This window comes from Podarcis pityusensis (genome assembly GCF_964106645.2).
Source record: "Podarcis pityusensis genome assembly, chromosome: 3".
Classification (NCBI taxonomy): domain Eukaryota; kingdom Metazoa; phylum Chordata; class Lepidosauria; order Squamata; family Lacertidae; genus Podarcis; species Podarcis pityusensis.
Window position 1 is genome coordinate 24369387 of NC_138026.1, and position 12108 is coordinate 24381494.

A 12108-nucleotide genomic window follows, 5' to 3' on the forward strand; every position below is an offset into this window, starting at 1 on the left:
CTATCATGCTGACTGGGGAAGATGGGAATTGTAGTCCCAAACTGGAGGGTTCTTGGTTGCCAAAAGTTGCCTAGAAAATAACCTGTAAAGGATAGCATGTGGCACTGAATGCAATCACGAATTCAAACAAGCAGCATGGGTTTGCATAGCCTCAGACCTAAGACATAGGCTGAGATTTAGCTGAGATTTTTGCATTGCAGCGGGTTGGGCTAGATGACCCTACGATTCTGTGATATAACACTTGCAGAATATGATTATTGAGCAGCATAGGGATTTTTTAAAAAATGTGATAAAAGATAGCGATCGGAAGAGCAGCCTTCTTGTCACAGCAGCTGGTGAAATTAAATAATGTTACATTACATACCATATTGTGAGCTTTTAGGTCCGACTGTGCTTAATGGTTATGCTGCCAATGTTAGCAGCAGGACTAGAACAGATTATGAGCAGCTGAAGAACTTGGCGAACTTGCGAGATAATCTGAAAACAGTGATCCCAGAGGAGAGGACTTGGGAAATCAGGAGTGCTGTTATTACATGAAGGAATGTTGTATAACATATGCCATTTTTTAAAAAAATGAAATGCATACAGTGGTACCTCAGGTTACAGACGCTTCAGGTTACAGGCGCTTCAGGCTGCAGACTCTGCTAACCCAGAAATAGTACCTCGGGTTAAGAACTTTGCTTCAGAATGAGAGCAGAAATGGTGCGGTGGCGGCGGAAGGCCCCATTAGCTAAAGTGGTACCTGAGGTTAAGAACAGTTTCAGGTTAAGAACAGACCTCCAGAACGAATCAAGTTCTTAACTTGAGGTACCACTGTATACTGAATTTTGTGGTTGCTGTTTCAACAACAAGAAAGAGAGGAAGACTTCACGACATCAATCTAACAGCACGGTCTTAAACCATGCCGAAGTTTGGCAATGCTATCTGGAGAGGTGTCTGAACTTATAGAGAACAAACAGAGAGAAAGATAAACTGCCCCCCCCCAAAATATAATAGAAGAACAATGTGTGTCATTGCGTCCCCACTCTTCGTGTCATTGGCTGGGTGGGGCAACAAAAGGCCCTGCATGGTGCTGACAAAGAATCATAGAGTCAGAAGAGCTCCACCCTCTGCAATGGAAGCCAGTGTAGTTCTTTCAGGGAAGGCATTCTATGCTGGCAGTAGGCCACTCTGGTTGTTGGGATTTCATTCTCTTCACTGCTGATGTGTGATTGCTTTCATCACATGTCTGTGTTGACATTCCATACTATTGGAGTCATGAGAATGGAAGTTCAGTTACACTGTTCCGTTATGTTGTACTTTTGCTTTTTTTCTGTTCTCTCTCTCAGAGAAGAAGGAGACAGGAGCCATGTTTCCTTTGTTCTGTAACACTTGATCTTGTACATAATAAATTAGCTTAGATTCCACACCTCTATGCCTAGTTTCTGCTTGGACTCTGCTACAGTATTGTGTGCACATATCTGGCGTGCTCAGGTCCATGGGGTCACAAAGAGTCGGACATGACTAAATGACTAAACAACAACAACAATCATCTTTGGATATGTGTCGCAGAAGCGCAATGGGACGGAGAAGTGGTGGATGATCCCGAGGGACACTTGAGGGGAAAGAATACAGCTGCCTGGCATTTTCCCAAGTGGGTCACGAAGCCCAGCGCGGTACACCAACACTGGTTAGCAGCTTAGCTGCTAGATTCTGGACCTGCTACAGCTTCCAGATCAGCCTTAAGGGCAGTCCCACATAGAGTGCATTGCAGTGATCTACCCTCATGGTTACCTGTGCCTAAACCACTGTGGCTGAACTGTTTATCACATGAATCAATGTATGAAGGCAACTAAGCATTTGCCAAAAAATCAAAGTGTCGGCATTTGCCACAGACTTAGACATTCTGTAAATCCATGGATTTCAATGTGATATGCAGACCTAATTTTGTGTTGTATTGTGACCATAAAGCCCAGTGATCATGTGCCAAACAAAGCACATGCATAAATACTTCTGTGGATACAAATTTTTAAAAAAGTAAAATTTGAAAAGCATGAAGAACAGAAGGGCATGTTGAGTAAGCAGAATGTGAATTTGGGTAGTGGGTTTTCCAAAGGATCTCCTGCTGTGGCATGCACAATAACAATAGATGTTCTCCAATAGGAACATTTATACTACAAGCATACTTCCAAAAATGTCATGCAGACACCATTTAATTAGTGACAGAACTGTTAGAGGCTGAGAAATATCTCCCATATATTATGCAAACACCATTTTAGACCATGGAAACCATTTTTCTTCATTTATTACCATTTGTCAAGGTGAAGAATAAAGTGACACATTGGAAGATGGTAACTATAGTAGAAAAATGATGAAAACTATAGAGCCATTGTATGAATAATGCATTCATTCAAAATATTGCTCTTCATTAGAAAGGCAAGCTATTTCAGTGAATGACATCACCGGCACATAAACATTGCTATCCGAGATATCAGTTTACTAAAGAAAAAGAAAAAGAATGCTCAATTTAACTTCAATGTTTATTATACACAATGTTATGAGCTACAGTATGTGCATTATAATGAAAGGGAGAGGAGGTTTCTTCCCCCTGCCCCATTTTCATAGATGCCCTTCATCAAGTTTGCCCCCACGTGTGTATATTGGCCTTGTAAATAAGCCCACAAACGTTTCTAGTCTGGAAACACTTTTATTAGTCCTGAACAAAATTGAAAATGTCTTGTGAAGAAGTTAGTCTCACTATATTCACAAGCACTGATCCTATGCATGGTTTACTTAGAAGTATGTCTCACTTTATTGACTAGAGGTGCAGTCGGAATATTTTGTGGGGAATACTTTGATTATAACGCTAGCACTTCTTCCTCAGTCTCCAGTGTTCCTTTCACACTACAGTACCTGATGCATTTGGGAACTGTGGTTTTTTGACTAATATAGTGGCATGCCATGCTCAATTCCATTCAATCCAGTGGGTGTGGTGTGACACAAATATGAATGTCATGGGACAACATTGCTACTCCATCACCCTTTCCGTACATCTGCACTTTTCTTTTCCTGTGAAAATGGCGGGAAAGAATTGTATGCAAGTATGCTAGCCCAATCCTGCCAACCTAGCAGTTCGAAAGCACGTCAAAGTGCAAGTAGATAAATACCTTCCCTCCGGCGGGAAGGTAAACGGTGTTTCCGTGCGCTGCTCTGGTTCTCCAGAAGTGGCTTAGTCATGCTGGCCACATGACCCGGAAGCTGTACGCCGGCTCCCTCGGCCAATAAAGTGAGATGAGCGTCGCAACCCCAGAGTTGGTCACGACTGGACCTAATGGTCAGGGGTCACCTTTACCTTACCTTTATGCCAGCCCAAACTTCATCACTTTACTACCTCAATTTTCCAGAGCAGTTTGTTTCGTTTCCCTAACTGTTAATTTCCACATAATATTTGAGCTTTCATGTCACATAAGAGCCACTTCCAGAAAACTAATGGCATAAAGAGCACACTTAGCATTCTGTGTTAGTTCATTCCAGAAAAATAATAATCCATTGACAGCCCCCTTAAGCTGGAAAACTGAGAAAGCTGGCTTCTGGAAATATGAATGTATGTGATACCGGAGGAGGAAGAGGAGGCTGTGCAGCCTTCCGCTAGGCCACGCTGGTTCCCATGGCAACTCCTGACACTCCTCCAAGGCTGCGGAGGAGGATGATAGTGGACAAAGGGAGGGGAGAGTGGACAGGCGAGTGGCAGGGGTTAGTGCAGTGCTGGATTTACGTATAAGCTAACAAGCTATAGCTAAGGGCTCCACTCTCTTGGGGGCCCCAAAAAAGTTGAAAGGGCGGAAAAACTGGATGTACATTTCCAAAATATAAGATAAAAAATAAAATAAAACCTACATATAGTAACAGTGTTTTGTGTTGTGTAGGCTCCTATGATGTAAGTAATGGGCCCCAGCTGCTAGCCTGCTCCCTAAAATATCACTGGTTTGCTCATTATGAGTCTTTGTAAATTGTGTTTCTAAAGGAACTTTTGTTATTGCCAAATGCCAATCTGTTTGCATTATTATGCAATTGTTATGAATAAAAAATCATTTTAAGTTAGAGCTTAATAATTATTTCACTATTAATATACTTCTTCTTAATTGTATTTTACTGTTAATATACTTCTTAATTGTATTTCAGTTCAACAATTCCTTTGATAAAATACATATTTTGTTATGTGCAAATGGCTTTAGATACCGATTAGGTCCATAAATTACCATACAGCATATATTCAACACAAAAAACAGCAAAATTTGTTGTTGACAAAGGACAGCTGGACATATAAAAGACAAAGGACAAAGGACATATAAAGGGCCCCATTACCTTCAGTAGCTTAGGGCCCCATCAAATCTAAATCTGACCCTAGGTCAGTGGGACGGTGAAGGGGGTGGTGCCCTGAATTGCCCTCCCAAAATGTTGAGAGGTATGACATTTTCCTCATAGGCTTCAGTCTATGGCCTCAGCAAGGTTTCATTCTGGACTACCACTGCTAAGGCTAACCATGGGTCTATCCTCTACATAGCTATGCATTTGAGTTAAATTGCTATTGATGAAAGCAGGAATTATCTCCTTGTCCTAATCTCCTTTCCATCATGTGTGGTAAACATCTATATCTGCTGCTACCAACATCTACTATATTTCTCTGGTGCAACATTTGCTGAACAGAGGTAGGAACCGGAAAATATATACTCCTTGCATGTTAAGACTGAGACTGCCATCTCCTAAGATAGTCTTCTGATTTGCAACAATAAATTGCTTTGCAGCAAATGCTGCAAATAATTGTTTTCAAATCAGAAACAAAAAACAAAACAAAACACTTGCACCTTCTAGAATGGATGGATTAATGCCAAACCCTTTGATATTTACTAAAGTAATTTTCTTCCTGCTTTGGTAGCTCACAGTGAGGAGTGTTGCTCAGCTAATGAAGTGCTTTCAACGAATCCAAGTCTTAGCTAAAGGCTGCTCACGAAATGCTTAAATAATGTAGAGCCCTTGATGGGAGAATATAAAGCAGAGCAGAAAAAGCCTTTGGTTTGGTTTCGCTTGATGTAAACAAGGAAACTGACCCTTGCAGCTGATACTTAAAGTAAAATTAGTGGGGCAGAAGGTTTCGGTTTACATCCTTCCTCCCAAATCACAGAGCTGGAAGGGGCCTTGTTAGTCCGACTCCTGGCTCTATGCAGGCAACTCAGAACTAGAGAATCCCTAACCGATGCACCACAAATCTAGGTACATGGGTTCTATTATTGAACTGCCGCTACTGTGTGGGTGGCACTGTGGTCTAAATCACTGAGTCTCTTAGGCTTGCCGATCAGAAGGTCAGCGGTTCAAATCCCCATGACGGGGTGAGCTCCTGTTGCTCAGTCCCAGCTCCTGCCAACCTAGCAGTTTGAAAGCGCACCAGTGCAAGTAGATAAATAGGTACCGCTGCAGTGGGAAGGTAAACGGCATTTTCGTGTTCCCGTTGCACCAGAAGTGGTTTAGTCATGCTGTCCACATGATCCAGAAAGCTGTCTGCGGACAAACACTGGCTCCCTCGGTCTGAAAGTGAGTTGAACACCGCAACCCCATCGTCGCCTTTGACTGGACTTAACCGTCCAGGGGTCCTTTACTTTTACCTTTACCTTTACTATCAGGAAGGTTCTCCTAATGTTCAGCCCAGATCTACTCTTATAGCAATCTCTGCCTGCCCACCACCAAGTGCTGCTGAACACAGCTGACCAAACAAAAGAAGGTAGCCCAGCTTTAATGAAGAATTTGATTGTTATCTCTGGGATTTTTAAACTTTGGGCTTTTTAGCTTTCCAATGGAATCTAGATAAGGCTTTACATTATTATTTTATTTTATTTTTTAATTTGAATCATTTTTATATTTATTTTTTAAAGAAATCTCTAGGCGGTTCTTCTGTAACCTATCTTAAAACATCAAATTGAACAATGCAAAATATCCAAATAAAACAGTGAAAAAGAGAGGAAGAGAGAGAGGGAGATACGGAAGGAAGGAAGAGAATCAGCGATTGTATGTGACTGCGTCTGAGTATGTTTGTCTGCTTCTGCGGAAACAGATAATATCTATCTATCTATCATCTATCTATCTATCTATCTATCATTTATCTATCTATCTATCAATCATCTATCTAATCTATCATCTATCTATCTATCTATATCTATCATCTATCTATCATCTATCTATCTATCTATCATCTATCTATCTATCTATCATCTATCAATCTATCTATCTATCATCTATCTATCTATCTATCTATCTATCTATCTATCATCTATCTATCTATCTATCTATCTATCTATCTATCATCTATCATCTATCTGTCTATCTATCTATCTATCTATCTATCTATCTATCATCTATCTATCTATCTCTATCATCTATCTGTCTATCTATCTATCTATCTATCTATCTATCTATCTAATCTATCTATCATCTATCTATCTATCTATCATCTATCTGTCTATCATCTATCATTTATCATCTATCATCTATCTATCATCTATCTATCTGTCTGTCTATCTATCTATCTATCTATCTATCATCTATCTATCTATCTATCTATCTATCTATCTATCTATCAATCATCTATCTATATCTATCATCTATCTATCATCTGTCTGTCTATCTGTCTATCTGTCTATCTGTCTATCTATCTATCTATCATCTATCTATCTATCAATCATTTATCTGTCTATCTATCTATCTATCATCTATCATCTATCTATCATCTATCATCTATCTATCTCCAATTACACCACTCTGGCTCTGATTTATCGCTATATATTAATGATCCAGTTATCTGTGACAAATACAAAGCTCTCTAAAGTGGAACAATGAAAAAGGCATGGACATCTAGGATTTTTTAAAAAAACAACAACACACACACATTTGTCTCAACTTATTTCTGAGTTGTGAATCATCCAGAGAGGGGTGACAACTGATGGCAGATACAAATGCTATGTAAAACAATCCCGATGCATATTCCGCAGCCACATTGCGAGCCCAGAGGAACTGTCAGAGCATCTTTCAAGACGCTGGAATCTGAAAGAAGGGGGGATAGTTAACTTTTCCCTGCCAGAGGAGTATTGGAGGCAAGCAAGAGTGTGTGCAGGGAGCAGCCAAAGCAACAGCCCAGCAGTTCTGTTTCGAAGACAATATTGCACTCTGGCTTGCTATTACATTTATCTCCCACTTTTTCTCCAAAGAGCTTGAGGTGGTATACATGGTTCACCCCCCCCCCTTTATCCTTACAACACAACCCCCCACCCCCAAGAGACTATTTGTTCATTTCACGCTGTGTACCCTATGCAGCCTTGTGTCTACAGGGAGGTCAACACAAGGTAGAGACTGTCGCCTGGGCGAGAATTCTTCTATGCTGGTTAAACATCTGCCTTACATCAGATAAAGATCCTCTCCTCAGTGAAGTTTTGTTAGACCCCTTTCTTTCTCCAGGGCTACAACAGTTTAACAAGAAGGTACAGCAACTCAGGCTGTCAGTAGAACTTTTGCGGTCAATGTCCCTGCCATCTGCCAAGGTTATTTGTTCGTGGCTCAAGGTTATCCCATGAGCTTCATGGCTGAGTAGGGATTTGAACCCAGGCCTACGAGGTCCTAGTCCAACATGCTAACTATGCTGGCTCATAGTGAATTGCACACTATGCACATGCCCTCCAACATTTCTCTGATGAAAATAGGGACCTCCTGTTTAATAATAATAATAATAATAATAATAATAATAATAATTATATTTATACCCCACTCATTTGACTGCTTTGCCCCAGCCACTCTGGGCAGCTTCTAACAGATATAAAAACATAAGGAAACATTAAACATTAAAAAACTTCCCCCAAAACATTAAACATTAAAAAACTTCCCCCAAAAGGGCTGCCTTCGGATGTCTTCTAAAGGTTGTATAGTTACTTATCTCCTTGGCTCGTGGGTCGCATCACTCCATACCCTCCAACATTTCTTTGATGAAAATAGGGACATCCTAAGGAAAAGCAAGACATTCTGGGATCAAATCAGAAACCGGGATGGCTTCTGTAAATCTGGGACAGTCCCTGGAAACTTCGATGGACACTTGGATGTCTGTAATGCACCCTTTTTGTGTTATGACAGCTATTTCTACCTGAGAGTAAATCTTCAGTACAGTCCCTTTACCAACCTCAGTATTCTTATTCAAATCCTTCCTTTAACTTTGAAAAAGACTCATTTTCCTTTACCTCACAGGGCTATCTCCCTACTCCCTCATTTTCCTTCTTGCTTTGTCTGCTCTCGAGGCATTCATCACTTATTGGATAGCCAATAGCAGGAGCAGCAGGGAATATGGTGGATAGTGTTGACTTTGGGACTTTGGGTGGGGAGCCTTCACTGGCATTGAATGGGAGCATTTTTTCCACTGCAAATAGTAGTGGGTTGCCCAGTCAGGATCAGGAGTGCTGCAGGAACTGAAACTGCACTGCTCTACCCTGATCAAGATCAGTCTCCTTTGTGCTCGCAGCTCACTTAAAAAAAAAAGCCATTTAGGCAACTGCTAATCGTGTGAATGGTGTCTTACCAAGTTTGGCCTTCAGTTTTAAAATATCTGCTTTTGCTCTCTTCTCGCACCCCAGGCACTGAAAGAGATTGCCACTGGCACATCAGAGAACTCCTTGTACATATTCCCCCCTTTAAAATATTAGAAGAATTTCATTTATAAAAAGATAGAGTGAGGGAGGGGAAAGAAAGAAAGAAAGAAAGAAAGAAAGAAAGAAAGAAAGAAAGAAAGAAAATCTATACTGTTGCATTACCATACATTAATATACAGATGTGTATATTATTTTTATCCCAATAAACAGATAACTGTCAATAACCTAATATATTCTGTGTAAACTCATTCCAAATATCATTATATTTATCCAAAGAAAGTCTGCATCTACATTCACATGTTGCCAATGTTGTCATTTGATTAAGGGGAATTGTATCTCTATTCTTCCAATTAATCAGTATCAGTCTCTTGGCCACTCCTTGTACATCTTTACAACCACAGAAGAAAAGATGCAGCCGCTTCCTTACAGCTGATCTAGCTTCTTTTTGTAGATGGGACTCAGATAAGAATTGTCACACTGTTGACATTAACAAGTGTGGGGATTCATACAGTGGCAAACCTTATCTGGGATCTTCATGTCCCAACAATCCAGGTAAAAAGCTCCAGAAACAAACCAGAAGCTATTAGAAGAGTCATGTTTTTCCCCTGCCTCCTCATACCTGTTACGAGACCTTCCTCTCATTAGTTGACATAAAAAAATAAAAATAAAAATCTTCAGGAACAGCTCCATTCAACACCATCCGTGGGAGTTCTGTTCCTGCTTACGCAACTCTGAACCACAAGGCCAGACTGATGGGTGGTGACAGTAAACATTAGCCTAGCCCTTAATTTCTTAACTGATATGATTGAAACTCCATTTTGGTATTGCTTCAGTAATGTTGCCAAGATTGCTTTTAAAATATGTAATCGCTAATTCATCCATTCCTGGTGTTCCTTTTTTAAAAATTAAATTAAATTAAAAGCTTCCTTTAAAACCCAGAAACCATACCAAGTTTGCTTCTATTTCTGACCCTTATTGCGCAGTTGAAATTCATTTGCTCAGACATCCTTGTGGAAGAATCACTTACCTTGCTTCCAGTGCTGAAAGGAGATATTTAATTAAACATCAATTCAGTCAAAATAAAGCCTGGAGCAGTATTCATCTCTGTAAGACATCTCTGCCGACGTTCTAGCAGCTAAATAGTGCCTCCTCCTATTCAAAGGCTTTTAAGAAATTCAAGTGCTGCTTATTTTAGAAAATTCAAGCGCTGTTTTCTTGGAAACTATTTGAAACCCTTTCCTGAGATTTTGAAATGCCTTAGCTCTAATGCAGCATGTGGTTTCAGGAAAAGCATCATCAACACCCCTAGATATCACTGGAACTACTGGGATGCATCAGAGCTATAAATCCCGTGAAACTACTGCAGGAGATATCTAGGACTTTTGTTCTTGATCAAGGCAGAAAGAGCAAGAAAGGAGACAATAAGGTATTTGTCGGTGCTCAGATACGATCAGGGATCTTTAGAACTGAGCGCATGAATCAATTTTGCTAAAGCTCTGAGTTAAGATTCCAGATTCTGATCTTGTATTTTAAGTTTAGGACACCCACTCTGTGCCAGGGACTCATGACACAAATGAGCATCTTGCACTCTAGTGGCGGATTAGAAGTCTGTCCGTAAAGGTGAAGCAAACTGGGAAGATTCTTCACTGTAGAAAAATGTCCACTGTTAAGTTGTGGGTGAACATATCAGACGACAAAGCGATTCTTCAAACAGCTCTTGTTTATTCAGAGGCCAGAACAGAACTGAGCTGAAGGGTTCAGTCAGCCTGCTTATATAGAGCTCCAGTACACATAATTGTAACAACTTTCTAAAACTATCCAATCACTGAACGTCACTTTCGATCCCTTATTTGCATAACTATCTGCAGTATCCCCCTGCTGGCCCAGGGTGAGAACTTCAGTACATAACATCCACGTTTGCAGAAAATTGGACAAGGGAAAAAGAGAAAACGCCTCGCCACAAAAGAGGATGCAGGATTGCACAAAATCTGCATGTGCTAATTTATAACTATAGAAGCAAGTTTAGAAATGATTAAAAGGTAAAGGTAAAGGGACCCCTGACCATTAGGTCCAGTCGCGGACGACTCTGGTGTTGCAGCGCTCATCTCGCTTTATTGGCCGAGGGAGCCGGCGTACAGCTTCCAGGTCATGTGGCCAGCATGACTAAGCCGCCTCTGGCGAACCAGAGCAGCACATGGAAACGCCGTTTACCTTCCTGCCGGAGCGGTACCTATTTATCTACTTGCACTTTGACGTGCTTTCGAACTGCTAGGTTGGCAGGAGCAGGGACCGAGCAACGGGAGCTCACCCCGTCGCGGGGATTTGAACCACGACCTTCTGATTGGCAAGTCCTAGGCTCTGTGGTTTAACCCACAGCACCACCCCTTAGAAATGATTACCGTAGTTCAAATAGAAATGTGGTACGTCTCACTGCAGTGAGGAAGAGGGTCGCCACGTGACCTGCTCAGCCTGCAATTGAGGCACTAACTGGTGCTGGGCAATGCCAAGGCTCCACTGCCCCTTCTTGCAGTGGTCTTAAACTGAACATGGACTGGACAGGCTTCAAACAGAGGACTGTCCCCTGTAAAATGGGATACATGCAACACCAAGCAGGAGCTAATTGGACTGCCATAATTGGTGTTGCTGCTTGAATAAGTCAAGGTGGCAGGAGTGTTATCACACCATGGGTGCCCTGGCCCGTGGGTGCCATGCAGTGTGCATGGCCCTGGCACCAAAATTTGTGGGTGCCTGACTCCTTCATAGGGAGTTTTGTGGGTGCTTGGGTACCCAGGGCCCCAGGGAGTTGGTCTCAGGGATATGGGGGGGGGGGGGCTCAGGCTATGAATGGCTATAAAATTTCAAAAAGGGCCTGAAAGCACATGGGCAACCAGCCAGTATAATATAGGTTTATCTGTTAGGATCATGCCTGGCCATACCAGACTCCGTCTGAGTTGGTATTTGAACATAGGTCTCTCCAATGCAAGTCTGTATTGCTCCCAAAATGGCAAAGTGGTGTGTCACGCATGTTCTCTTGGATGTGGTAGCCCTCCAACAGCATGTCTGAGACCAGCCAGTCTTCAGGCTGAGGATGAGGTATCCAAAGAGAGGGTCACATGCCCACTGCTTGATCCTCAAATGAAGGAGGTAGCAACCCTCTCCCTTCCTAATCTGAGGTACAACACAGGGGGAATATTCTTTGCTTCCTCCCAGATCAGGCTGGGAGATGTCTTTGAGCCCCCACTCCATGCTAATGTGGTAAAACATCCTACTGTGTGGTCATCTCTGGTCACAATTGATGGTAAAGTGCTGACAAAAATATTAGATTACTCATTGGTTTGATCCAGCAAAGTCATTCTTGTGCTCCTCTGTCCTTATGAAATAAACCAGAGGTCAAGTTGCACCAGTGCTATTTTTCTAGAAAAAGAGGTGTCTTGTTCACTTATAATGGCAA